We start from the raw sequence: 12,650 nt of genomic DNA, 5'->3' as shown, positions 1-12,650 counted from the left end.
CTTGACCTCAAATGTTAGAGTTTGAGTTTATTGGGATCCACAATTAGCTTAACAGCTACTCTTCCTGTGGTCCAAACCGACTGGACAAAACTACATGACACATATGAACACCACAGAATTTACATAAGTACATAAATGATAAAAGAAGCATTAGGCTGTGTATACACAATTTCACAAAGTTGGCGATCCTGGCCGCTCTGTTCTGTATGACTTGTAGTCGTTTTATGTTCTTTACAGATGTACTTGCCCACACCGAGCTGCAGTAGTCTAGATGTGTAAGTAGATGTGTAAATATAGTTACCTTGCGAGCTGTAGGATGTCGACAACAAAGCTGTTTCTGTTGTCGAGAAAGAGTCATTCGCCAATCTTTGCTGTAAGAGAGAAGACCGATTTGATGCTGTTAGTTATTCTCCGGGAAGGAGGGTCACCACCTAAAGGTTTACAATTTTGAATAGAGTTGCGCACACATTCGCAACTTTTCATGGAGCGGCCAAGCCAGGCTTCAAGCTACCGCCCATATGCCCACAGGACTTCAATCCAATCACAGTTTTGGTATACGCCACTTCAGAATAACTCATTTTGAGGAATTTTATATACAACCTCCTTGGATATACATCATGCAAATTAGTGTCTCATTTTCAACTATTATTTCAAGCTACCGCCCATATGCCCACAGGACTTCAATCCAATCACAGTTTTGGTATACGCCACTTCAGAATAACTCATTTTGAGGAATTTTATATATAGCCTCCTTGGATATACATCATGTAAATTAGTGTCTCATTTTTAAATATTATTAGCAAATGCTACAACAGCCTTCTTTGCTAAGATGAGACTTTCATACTTTGACAACCTGTTTCTGCCTGAGTCTTTGTTTTAGCACCTTTTAATCAAAGTTCTTTTGATGGGTATGTCTGAAATTTGGCATGTCGGTAGTTAAAGATGACCAGTATCAGATACCTTTGGCAGACCGTAAACACCATAATTACTTCAAGGAGGTCCGACGGACTATTGTTTCTTGTTTAATATCTCCATGAAAATGGAGATATAGTTTCTGTTTTTGTGTGTGTGTGTGCTGTGCGTGTATGCCTGTGTGTGCTTGTGTTCCCGGATTTTGTTGTCAGCATAACTCAAGAACCTTTGAATGGATTACGATGATACCTGGTATGTTTTTAGGTCTTGGGAAGACAAAGGTCAATGTCGATATTGCCCCCTCCCCTGGTATTAGTCCTTGGTACTGCAGCAGAACTTCCGTTTTTTGTGTCTTTTGACCTGGACATGTTATGGTCTTAATTTTCTTATGTCAAATAGCTTGTGATGTAAGGAAGAATTGGTGTAGGTTTGGGACCCCAAGCAGATTCCTCAGAAACTGCAGGGGTGGTTTTGTCAAAATCTTCCATGAAGAATAACTGAACAAAGAAACTACTGATTTCCATGATATTCATATTGCAGATAGCTTCGACAGAGATGTACATAATGAAGTGGAAATTTTGCTCATTAGGACAAAATTTGTATAATTAATGAGGAAAATCTATATTTGCAGTGTTTTCCATAATTGGACTCAAATATAAGTAACATACGTAGTTTTTTTTTTTTAAATATGCCACTAAATCCCTAATCTGCATTACGACATGTGTAAGTTAGTTAAAGGTGCACATGACCAAACATAGATTATGTAAATGTGGAAATCATTTGCATAATCAGAATAGTTCATGGAGATTTGAGGTTTCTCGTACGTGTAAAATGTAAAGGCATTGATCACACGAGTTTCGGTACAGGCAGAAACCCTCAAAAGAACAATGATGATAGAGGAGATAAAAACGTCTACCGTTTCCGTATCCCGGGTAGTGAATAAGACCCCAGCGACGATTCCACCGATGATCATTGACGATAAGATGATAGCTGTTATTGTAGCAACCTTTAAGGAATGACCTCTAGCTCTGCATTCTGAAAAAGATTACGTCATTGCAACTTATTGGGAAGGGAGTCCTTGTCTGAATTGGTTTCTTTAAGAAGAGTAGAACCGAAATATTAATAAGAGTTCTAGTTTGCAGAAACAACATTATGTTAACCACCTTATACACTTAGATATCATAGATGTATTTAAAGACCAATGTCAATGACTAAATCACGATTGTTAGAAAACAAAGAAAAAAGGATAAAGCATTACATAACATTTCTAATGATAGTATGATTCAGAATGGCTGGAGAAGCAACAGTAGTAGAGTCTATATGATGTAATATACAAATCTTACCGCACGCCTTTTGAGGATGAACGTTTGCCGCGTACATCGGATTGGGGTTCAGGGCGTTTTGCGCGTTCATCGGATTTTGACTATTAGTATTCAGAGGACGTCCGATCCTGCATAGGTTACTGTTATCCTCGGTGAAGCCTGAAGCGTCAGTATCATCGTTAGATAAGACCTGACCTGACATGCTTTTTGGGTTGTCATTGCTGTTGTTGGAAACCGTTTTCACTTTCTGCAATAGCTCATTTGTCTGCACCTCTTTTAAACTTGACGCTGTAAGCCCCACTTCATCCTGGCACATGTATGCAACTGCGTACGGTTGGATATCGACATCGGTAGGACTGGGCTGGTCAGTCTGTTGCACGAGAGCTGCAGCACCGTGTTTTGTGTGTTTGTTGTCGTCATCACCGTTTTGTTCCTGGTACCTAACCGCATATGGCTGGATGCAGGGATTGTCATTACAATTTGGGTATTTGCTGTTGCCATCATCATCTTCCTCATGGTATCCAACAGCATATGGCTGGATGCAGGGGTTGGCATCACGTTTTGTGTGTTTGTTATTGTCATTATCATCCTCTTCTTGCTGGTATCTAACAGCATATGGCTGGATGCAGGGGTTGACATTATGATTTGGGTCTTGGCTGCTGTCATCCTCATCTTCCTCCTGGTATCCAACAGCATATGGCTGGATGCAGGGGTTATTCTCGTTGTCAGATAGCCTGGCGGGTTCAGGGACAGCGTTTAGTTCGTCCATCAGATCGGGGTTCACGCCATTATGCGGGTAAATCGGATTAATAGAGTTATGCAGAAAGATCGGATTAGTGTTCACGGCGTATTGTTGGTCGGTTGAACTGGAGTTCTCAGCGTTTTGCCTGTAAACCGGATTAGGGTCATCGGAGTTTGGGTCGGCGATGAAGTCTGTGTTCTGCGCGTACGTTGGGTTAGGGTGAAGCTTGCTGTTACTGTTACATACGGTCATGGTTGAAGCTTTACTATCATCCCCGGATGAGTCGTGCACTGCCGTGTTGATTGTTATTTCCTTGCTGCCGGTTGCCCCTGCTTCTGATGTTTCAAAGGGCTCATGTGTTTTCGCTTTCCACAAATTTGATGTAACAAGCGGCACATCATCCTGGCTTGCACCAGCGTATGATTGAATATCGACATCAGGGGGCACGGGCTGGGTCGTTTGTTCATTTGGAGCTGCATCATCAAATTCTGTGGGTTTGTTAGCATCATCATCATCATCATCATCATCATCATCCTGATATCCGAAGGCATATGGCTGGTTGCAGTGTTTGTCTTCATCTTTTGTAGGTTTGTAAGTGGAATCATCCGTGTCATCTTGATATCCGACAGCATATGACTGGATACAGGGGCTGTCGTCACCGTCAGGTGGCCTGAAGATGCTTGTCGCAGTTCCCTCATCTTGACCTGCTCGCAGCATGTTGCCTCTTGGCAAATCGTCTGTTTTGACGGTTGGTACAGCGTTGTGTTTGTTTGCCATGATTCCGACAGTTGTCAATCGTACGCCAGTGAAGGTGGTTCTGAGGTAGACACGCGATTGCAGGGTACCTTATGCCTATTACATCAAACAGGTTGTCACTGATCCCCTGATTTGTTTGTTTTACCCATATTGTTAATCCATTTCTTTTACTTGTCTTTGACTGTTCTGAAGAAGGTAGTGCACGTAGGAACGTAGTCGTAGGATCATGTCGGATTAGGATTCGTAAATCCTTTTGTGTGTTTTTATTCAATACCTTTACAAAACAATGTATGATGGATACGCACAAGTGCATCCCTTTTGTTCGATCTGAACAGTTCAGAGGATAATGGTGTAAGTTCTTACTCCTTGATACCCACGTTTGATAAGTGTTAGCCAATGGTTGTCTGCACTGATTTTATTTTTTTTCCGTCAGACTTTCGGAATTACAGGTAGCTTGATTGCTGCGATTTTGTTGTGTTTTGTACGTGTTGTGTTGTTGTTAAGATTGGTTGGAAATTCGAAAAAACTCCGTTCATAATCTTGTTTTTTTCCCCGTCATTTGTACTGATGTTTCTGCTTTAGAAGCAGCAAGACATGCATATGTTGCAAGAACGGCTAATGAAGAAATCTTGTTGTTTGGTGAATACATCACTATGTTAGGCGCTTTTCTTCGTCGTACAGCGCAGACGGACACACAGCCGATGATGCACAGCCGGGACTGTTTGCTAAATTTACAGCGACATGAAGCAAAAGCCGTGGGTGGTGTTTCTATCCTTGCCAAGAATTTATTCATTGGAACTCCTCGTTTTTAACTTACACTTTGAAAGTTGTTTTTTCCCTCTTAACCACATCAAGGAAACAAGAAAGCCTAATCCCACGTAATTCTACGACTCTATCTGGACTATCTTCTAAAGAGCAGGCAAAGACAGGTGAGAGGAACTTAGGTATTAACACCAGTAACACAGGGTGTTCAGTGGATCAGTGCCATCTTGCTTGATGTAAGATGCATAAATTACTTTGCAATCGAATGTCTATCTGTTGCCAGACAGTGATCATAGAATAGTTTTTGACTTTTTCATCAAACAGGTTGTCACTAATCCCCCGATCTGTTTGCAATTTACCGTTGTTAATACCCCCTCCTTTCACTAGTCTTGCCTGTTTTTAAGGAGTTGTAAGGTCCCAGGATTTCGTCGGATTGGGTTTCCCAGTCCCTTTGTCTGGGCTTACTCAATAGGATGTCTGGATTATGAATGGGACTCATTTTCTAGCCGACAAGATGAAAAAATTCGACGAATGAAAGACGCAGTGCTCATTGTATCTCTCCATGAGTCCGATACAAAGTACAGACGACTCTGAAGTAAAGAGAATATCAAAATCAACGTAGACAATCGGCTCGGATGTTAATCTCACGTGGGCGTCGAAGAGTAACAGCTTCTAACATTATCCTTTTTACTATTCAGATAAAACCAGAGCGATCCATACAGGTATTGAGTAGACACGCACAGAAGGATTAGGAAGCCTAATCCGTCGTAATCCTATGACTCTTCTAGGACTACCTTCTTAAGCACAGGTAAAGACTAGTGAAAGGAAGAGATTAACAACATCGGTATAACAAATAGATCAGGAGATTAGCGATGAGTTGCTTGATGTAAGAGGCATAAAGTACCCTGCAATCGCATGTCTACCTCAGAACCACCTTCGCTGGCGTACGATCGACAACTGCCGGAATCATGGCAGACAACCCCACACCCATCGCTGTACCAAGCGTCACCACAGTCGATTTTCCAAGAGGCAACATGCTGCGAGCATGCAGGTCAAAATGAAGGAACTGCGAAAAGCATCTTCAGACCACCTGACGGTAACGACAGCCGTATGCTATTGGATATCAAGATGATGATTATGTTGATTGTACTAACAAACCCACAAAACGTGAAGACAACTCCTGCATCCAGCCGTATGCTGTCGGAAATCACGTTGATGATGATGATGATGAGGATGATGATGATTACGTCAAACCCACAAATTTTGATGCTGCGTCTGCAAACGAACAAACCACCCAGCCAATGCCACCTGTTGTCGATATTCAACCATACGCAGTTGCATACCTATACCAGGATGATTATGCGGTTATGACAGCAAGATTGGGAGAAGCTAAAACGGATGAAACATTTAAGAAATCAGAAGCAGCGGCAACTAGCAGCAATGACATCCCAACCAAAAAGGTAACGCGTGACTCATCCGAGGATGATACAGAATCTTCCACTTCGGCCGGGTATGACAGTGGCATACTTGAAAAACGACGTCCGATTCACAGTAACCCGAAATACGAGCCAATGACCCCAAATCCTGATCCAATGTACACCCCCAACGCCGGTACACCAAATCCAATCTACCCGCAAAACGCCGAGAACAACAGTTCGATCAACCAACAATATGCCGGCCTGAACACTAATCTAATTTTTCCGCAAAACTCAGTGAACAGTAATCTGATTTACCCACAAAACGACGTGAATACCAGTCCGAAACAGCTGCAAGCTATTGGAAACTCCAATATGAAAGTCGACCCAAACGCATCCCCTGAACCAACCAGACCAGCCGACAGAGATGGTAACCCCTGCATCCAGCCATATGCTGTTGGATACCAGGAAGAAGAAGAAGATGATGATGACGATGACACCAATAAGGACCCGAATCATGATGCCAACACCTGTATCCAGCCATATGCTGTTAGGTACCAGGAACAAAACAGTGATAACAAAAACAAACACACAAAACACGGTGCTGCAGTTCTCGTCGAACAAGCTATCCAGCCCAGTCCTACCGATGTCGATATCCAACCGTACGCAGTTGCATACAAGAGCGAGGGTGAAGAGACACAGACAAAGGAACCATTGCAAAAAATAGAAACTGTTTCCAACCACAGCAATGACATCCCGAATAACACGTCAGAATGTGGTCCATCCCGTCGTGATACTGGCACTTCAGACATTACTGATGATACCAGTAACCTACGTGGGATCAGACGGCCTCTGAATACTCCAAACCCGATGAACGAGCAAAACGCCCTGCAGCCCGATCCGATGTACGCTGCCAACGTTCGCCCACAAACGTCGTGCGGTAAGTCTGTCACATCATATCTAATATTTTAGGGCAAGTTAAGATGCTTTGAATATTGGTTCTGATGGGATAAGATCCAGGGCAATTTTTGGGTCGAAGCAATAGAGGAATTTAGTTGCTAAGGCTGAGAATTGATCAACAGCTATTAGGACATAGCCTGGGTGCCATCCTATTTCTACAGGGGCTCCTACATTCGCTACCCTAAAAGAGAATGTACGAGCCCCGGTAGAAATAGGATGGAACCCAGGCTAATTAGGACACACATGCAGACACCCTACAAACATTATTTTCAAGATCAGTCCTACATATTAATTAGATCATCCCATTTTTATGAGCTTTTTAAAAAAGTATGGGTTTCAGTGGAATAATTGCCACAGATAAAAGTCAATTTTTTACTGAAAGCAAGTGGAAAATCAAGGTGATTAGACCATAAGTTGACAAACAATCCAGAAACACATTGGTAAAAGTTACAAGGGAAGTAATTTCTGAGCTCAACCCAAAATTTCTTAACATTCAGGATGCAGGTGTCTTTGCTTATTGGCTGCTTTAATAACAACTGTCGGCCTGTCGTCATTGATCATCAGTGGAATCATCTTCGGGGTATCATTCCACGGCGGGGGCATCCAAACCGTAAGCTTTCAGGCTTTCTCGCTCCTTTTGGAATGCTCTAGATATGATGTTTTACGTAATAAGTTATTAACATTTCTCAAAACAAGTACAAATTTTTGGAGTATCGATACTACCGACCGTTTTGAGTATATATTTAAATGCAACAATCCCCATAATACGAAAATAAGTAAATATCTTAACGACTGCTTTCACATTAGGAAAAATACCGAAACTAATGATTAAACCAACTCGATCATAACTGTTACGCTATATCAAATTGTATTCTAGGCCTTATTGTATTTTATTACTGATTAGGATGCTATATCAAAATGTATGCTAGTCCTTATTGGATTGTATCATTAATTAGGATGTTAAATTTCTATACTTCTACTTTGTATTATGTTTACGAATTCTTGCCATACTTTGTACCAGGTACAATTGTCGTGTAATAAAGTTCTTCTTCTTCTTCTTCTCTTTACGGAAATTCGTTTGACCAATGCTTTACTATTTACACGAGAGACAAAAATAAGACTAACAGCATTAAATCGGTATGGATGGAGTCTTCCTCCGCCTCTTCCCAACTGTAGTTCCCGGTGGCAATGGAAAACCAAAGATGCGTCCCTCTGATGTTGCCATTGATGGAGACGGTTTCTTGTGGGTGACGGGAGGACACGAGATTAATTATGATAATCATACTGTACATGTAGCACAATATAATCGGAACGGTGTGGTACTAGCAAACTTCCAAGTTCAACCATTGGAGTCGAAGCCTACCATCACTGTAGACGATTTAAATAACAAAATCATCGTATCAGGTCCTGGTGTGGTTCTCATGTTTTATTCAAACGGCTCCTTGTATCACAGTTTTCAAACTGAGACAAGCATATTTTCACAAATCACCGCAGACAACGAAGGAAATATTTTCGTTTCAAATCCAGTATCCGGCTTTGTCCAAGTGTACAATCACTCCGGACATTTGTCTTTCAAATTTGGAGGTCCCGGTAGCGCTCAAGGTCAACTGCGTTATCCGCGAAGTATTTGTCTTGACAGCTCGGATTCCATCATTATAGCGAACGATGGAAACGATCGGGTAGACATGTTCACAAGTCATGGCGAATTTGTCCGTACCATCGTTAACGCGATAAGGCCAGATGGCCTTGCTGTTGGACCGCATGGAGATTTGGTGGTGACCTCGCCAAGTCACTGGACCGAGCGGGTAACCATTTTTCCACACCAAATGGTAACTTTATATCCGTAATTAACATATAGCCTGGCTATGGGGACCAGTCAGATCCCTCTATTCTCATTGGTTACACAGCCATTACGTCATCAGCATGGCTCAATGAAGGAGAAAGCAGGGATTTGCTTAAATTGTGGTTTTGGTGGTGCAATTTGCCAGGCGTTACACTACCAAAAATGTTTTTTCTTGATTTTCTTTTTTTTTTCTGATGGCGAGAAAGCAGATTTTCATTTATAAAGAAAAACCAAGAAACCTTTTGCAAAACCTCTGTGTTAATTCTTACCCGAAGAGTTTTAGTTTTTTTTTGGTTTTCCTTAGGTGAAGATAGTATTTCTAGTACAATTTTCACCAGCAAGAATATTCTAGAAATTTAAGTCAATCTTTCTATTTTAGTCTTCAAACAATATTTGTTTCTTCTTTGGTCAAATGGAATATTTTACAGAATCTACTCTTAAGATTTTTGTTCTTGCCATTCATCCATTCGTGGCGTCGTGTGGCGTAATGGATAGACCATCCGACTATCAAACAAGGGGACCCCAGTTCGAACCCGGACTGTTCCGGGACAACTCTGAACATGCGCCCCGACGTTGTGCCCTTGGGAAAGGCAATTAACTCGAATTTCCTCACTTCACTCAGGTGTAAATGAGTACCTAGCTCATCTAGGGTTAGGGACGTCCCTCGGATAGGACGTCAAATAGAGGTCCCGTGTTTGGGGAGAGCCACACCCCAGCGCACGTAAAAGAACCCACCACACCTTTCGAAAAAGAGTAGGGGCATGCCCCGGTGTGCGATGGTCCAAACCTTACATCTGGGTTGACATCTTGAAAAGGTGATAGTTCACCTGTTATGTCAATCCTTCCACAAATGTGGTAAATCTTAATAAAATGAAATAAAATGAAAAATTTACACTGATATGCGCTGATCTACACAAGAGTTGACCTGACATAGTTTCGTGGTTTGGAGTTATTACAAATCTTTGATGTACAAAAATGTAGAGCATGGTTTGTGAAATTAGTTTGGCATGTAACGTTACGTTCATAGAAGCTGAGTACTGTCCTTCCCTGTATGTCATAGTGCTCTATCAAATATTCAAACTCATAATCATTTAGGCTTATTTCAAAATGTTTCTTTTTCAAATATGCTTTTTCCTGCATACAGCGAATCGTTAATGTTTTGGTTATTTGCATTATGTCGTCCGTGACAACAGGACCCATGAACAGGAGTGATGTAGCAATAAGGAATGATGAAGAATATGAAATTTAGAAATAAAGAAGAATAAACAAAGAAAGGTAGCATTTGGTGGATTAAATCTTATGTGCTCCAGAATAATCGTAAACCATTTGAAGATGTTCTATTGATTTTATATGTGTTGTTTTCTAGACCTCTCTAGGGTTTAGTATTTATATTCGTCAACTTCTTATGTTATGAAATGAAATTAAAGTGAAGATGACTATCAAGTTCCAGGAAGTTGTAGATCATCAGAAAAAATGATTTATCAATGATTAACGTATAGGGTCAGCTTTAAATTTCATCAGTTTGTATCACTGAAAATATCAATGTTAGCATACTGCTGAGGAGAACTTTAGGTGCTGATGTGTATTTCTGCCAATGGTGTATCATTTATGGTAGATGTGTACTCAATTATCATTGTTACTGTGTACTTAGTCGTAGTTGTGGTTTTATATGTAAAATCAGGGATACCTGAAAAACAGGCTTCACAGCCTGAGTTGTATTTGCCCTGTGTAAATAAATGAAATGAAAATGAAATAAGTAGATGTGGTTCAAACAAAATTGAAGACAGCACTTTGATCATGGAAAGGGGATGGAAGCACATAGTTTTCTCTTTTGCATGTACATGCGATATGTTGCAATTGGAAATATAAACACTTTGAATCTTATTGTTTCTGGTGTTGTCTTCGTACTCTATGGATGAATGTAATCACACAACTCAACAAACCAGAAACCTGTATAACTACCTGACCCAAGGTTCAAGGAAGAAGACATCTAGTAATAGAAATTAGGTATAAAAGATTTATTGAGGTCAAATATCAATGATACCTATAAGATATAACGTTACTATGTAACAATGGTATTTCCATTCAGTCAAAAATTACGTCTACACAAAATTGTCGCTAAATTGCACGCACTCTCTCAGGGTGGAAGATCAAATGGTTCCATGATGACCGAGACACCAGCAGATGATAGGAAACACATCATTCGGACAGCTATGACTTAATATTTGGTCTCATGCGGGATAGTAATAACTCATGCCATCTGACACATACTCCTCATCATCTACAGTGATTGTTCAAAGCACATATAGATAGCTACCTTTCGAATTCTGCGATTACCGTAATCATGATTGTGGGAATTTTTCGTAAGAATGTGCTATGAATCTATTTGGATGATCATATTTGTTGAGTATTACGTTTTATGCATGACCTTTTGTTCAAGGTAAGGACAAATAACAATGGACTGAGTAAAATGGATGTTACGGTAACACTATTATATCATGTCTAAGGTCGTAAGCTCCAACAACTGACGATTGAAAAATCTGTCCCGATGTCACGAGCGAGTATTGCCTGAGATCATGGCCTTCCACCGAGTCAGCTGACTTACTCAGTGTCAGCCACATGTTCAAAGCATGTTTATCAATAGTTTACAAAATTCACACCCGTGTCTTGTGAGTATCGCATGACATTAGATATAAGACAAAATTTTTTTTTTTCTTCGTAAACAGGATTATAATGTTTTCAACGGGAAGTATTTGTCTACGATCGCTAGCTCTATCATAATTTGTAACCAGACAGTGATTAAAGGATAGTTTTTTGTACCTTTGCATCAAACAGGTTGTCGGTACCCCCCCCCCCCCCCCGATCTGTTTATAATTTACCGTTGTTGATAATCCCCTTCTTTCATTAGTCTTTGCATGTTTTCAAGGGGTTATTCTTGAGTCCTAGTCCTCGGATTTCGCCGGATTTGGTTTCCTAGACCTTTTGTCTGTGCTAACGCAATACCTTTTCACAGGAATACATGTTGAATACATCTCGTGGATATCGCCAGCCGGTTTGATCTGAATAGTTCAAAAGATAAAGCTGCACGTTCTAAATCACTTTGACGCACACACGAGATATCCGTCCTAGCCGATGATTATCCATATTTCCTTGTAGGCACAGATATGTCTATCAAAGGAGCATAATGCAACTTTCCAAGTCTGACTGCAAAAATCTATCAGGAGGCGGTCCAATGAAAACACTCTTGGCAAAAATAACCACTGTTTTCATTAGGTTGGCGTCGGTTCAGGAAATAGTTTCGACTGTTAATGAACGATTGCTCTAGTGTCTACATGTATTGTACTGCCGGTAGAAGCGTACTTATATAATTTTGTAGTCACCCAGAAGTTCTGTAGTGATAGTTCTTACAACAAAAAGGTCCGACGGCTTCAAAAGCAGGGACACACAGATTACAAAGGACGACAAAGAATTATGCACAGGATTATAATCGGACTTATTTTCTAGCCGACAAGGTGAAAAATTGTTCGATGAAACAAAAACACAGCGTCAAATGTCCGATACAAAGCACAAGACGTAAAAAAGAATATCAAAATCAATATAGACGATCGGCTCCCCCCCGGCGGGCTCGGATGTTAATCTCCGACGTGGGTGTCAAAGAGTAACAACTTCCAACATTATCCCTTTTACTGTTCAGATAAAACCAGACCGATCGACATTGAGTATCACGCACAAAGGGATCAGAAAATCCGAAATAATCCTATGACTCTCCTTGGGCTATCTTCTTAGGAACATATAAATTGAAAGGAAGGGATTAACAACATCGGGATAACAAACAGATCGTGGGATCATCGACAAAATGTTTGATGCTTAGAGAGGTATACACTATCCTGCAATCACATGTCTAACTCAGAACCACATCTGAAAACAGAGAAACAAAT

The sequence above is a fragment of the Branchiostoma lanceolatum genome, chromosome 16 (assembly GCF_035083965.1).
Source record: "Branchiostoma lanceolatum isolate klBraLanc5 chromosome 16, klBraLanc5.hap2, whole genome shotgun sequence".
Lineage (NCBI taxonomy): Eukaryota > Metazoa > Chordata > Leptocardii > Amphioxiformes > Branchiostomatidae > Branchiostoma > Branchiostoma lanceolatum.
This window is presented reverse-complemented; position numbering follows the sequence as displayed.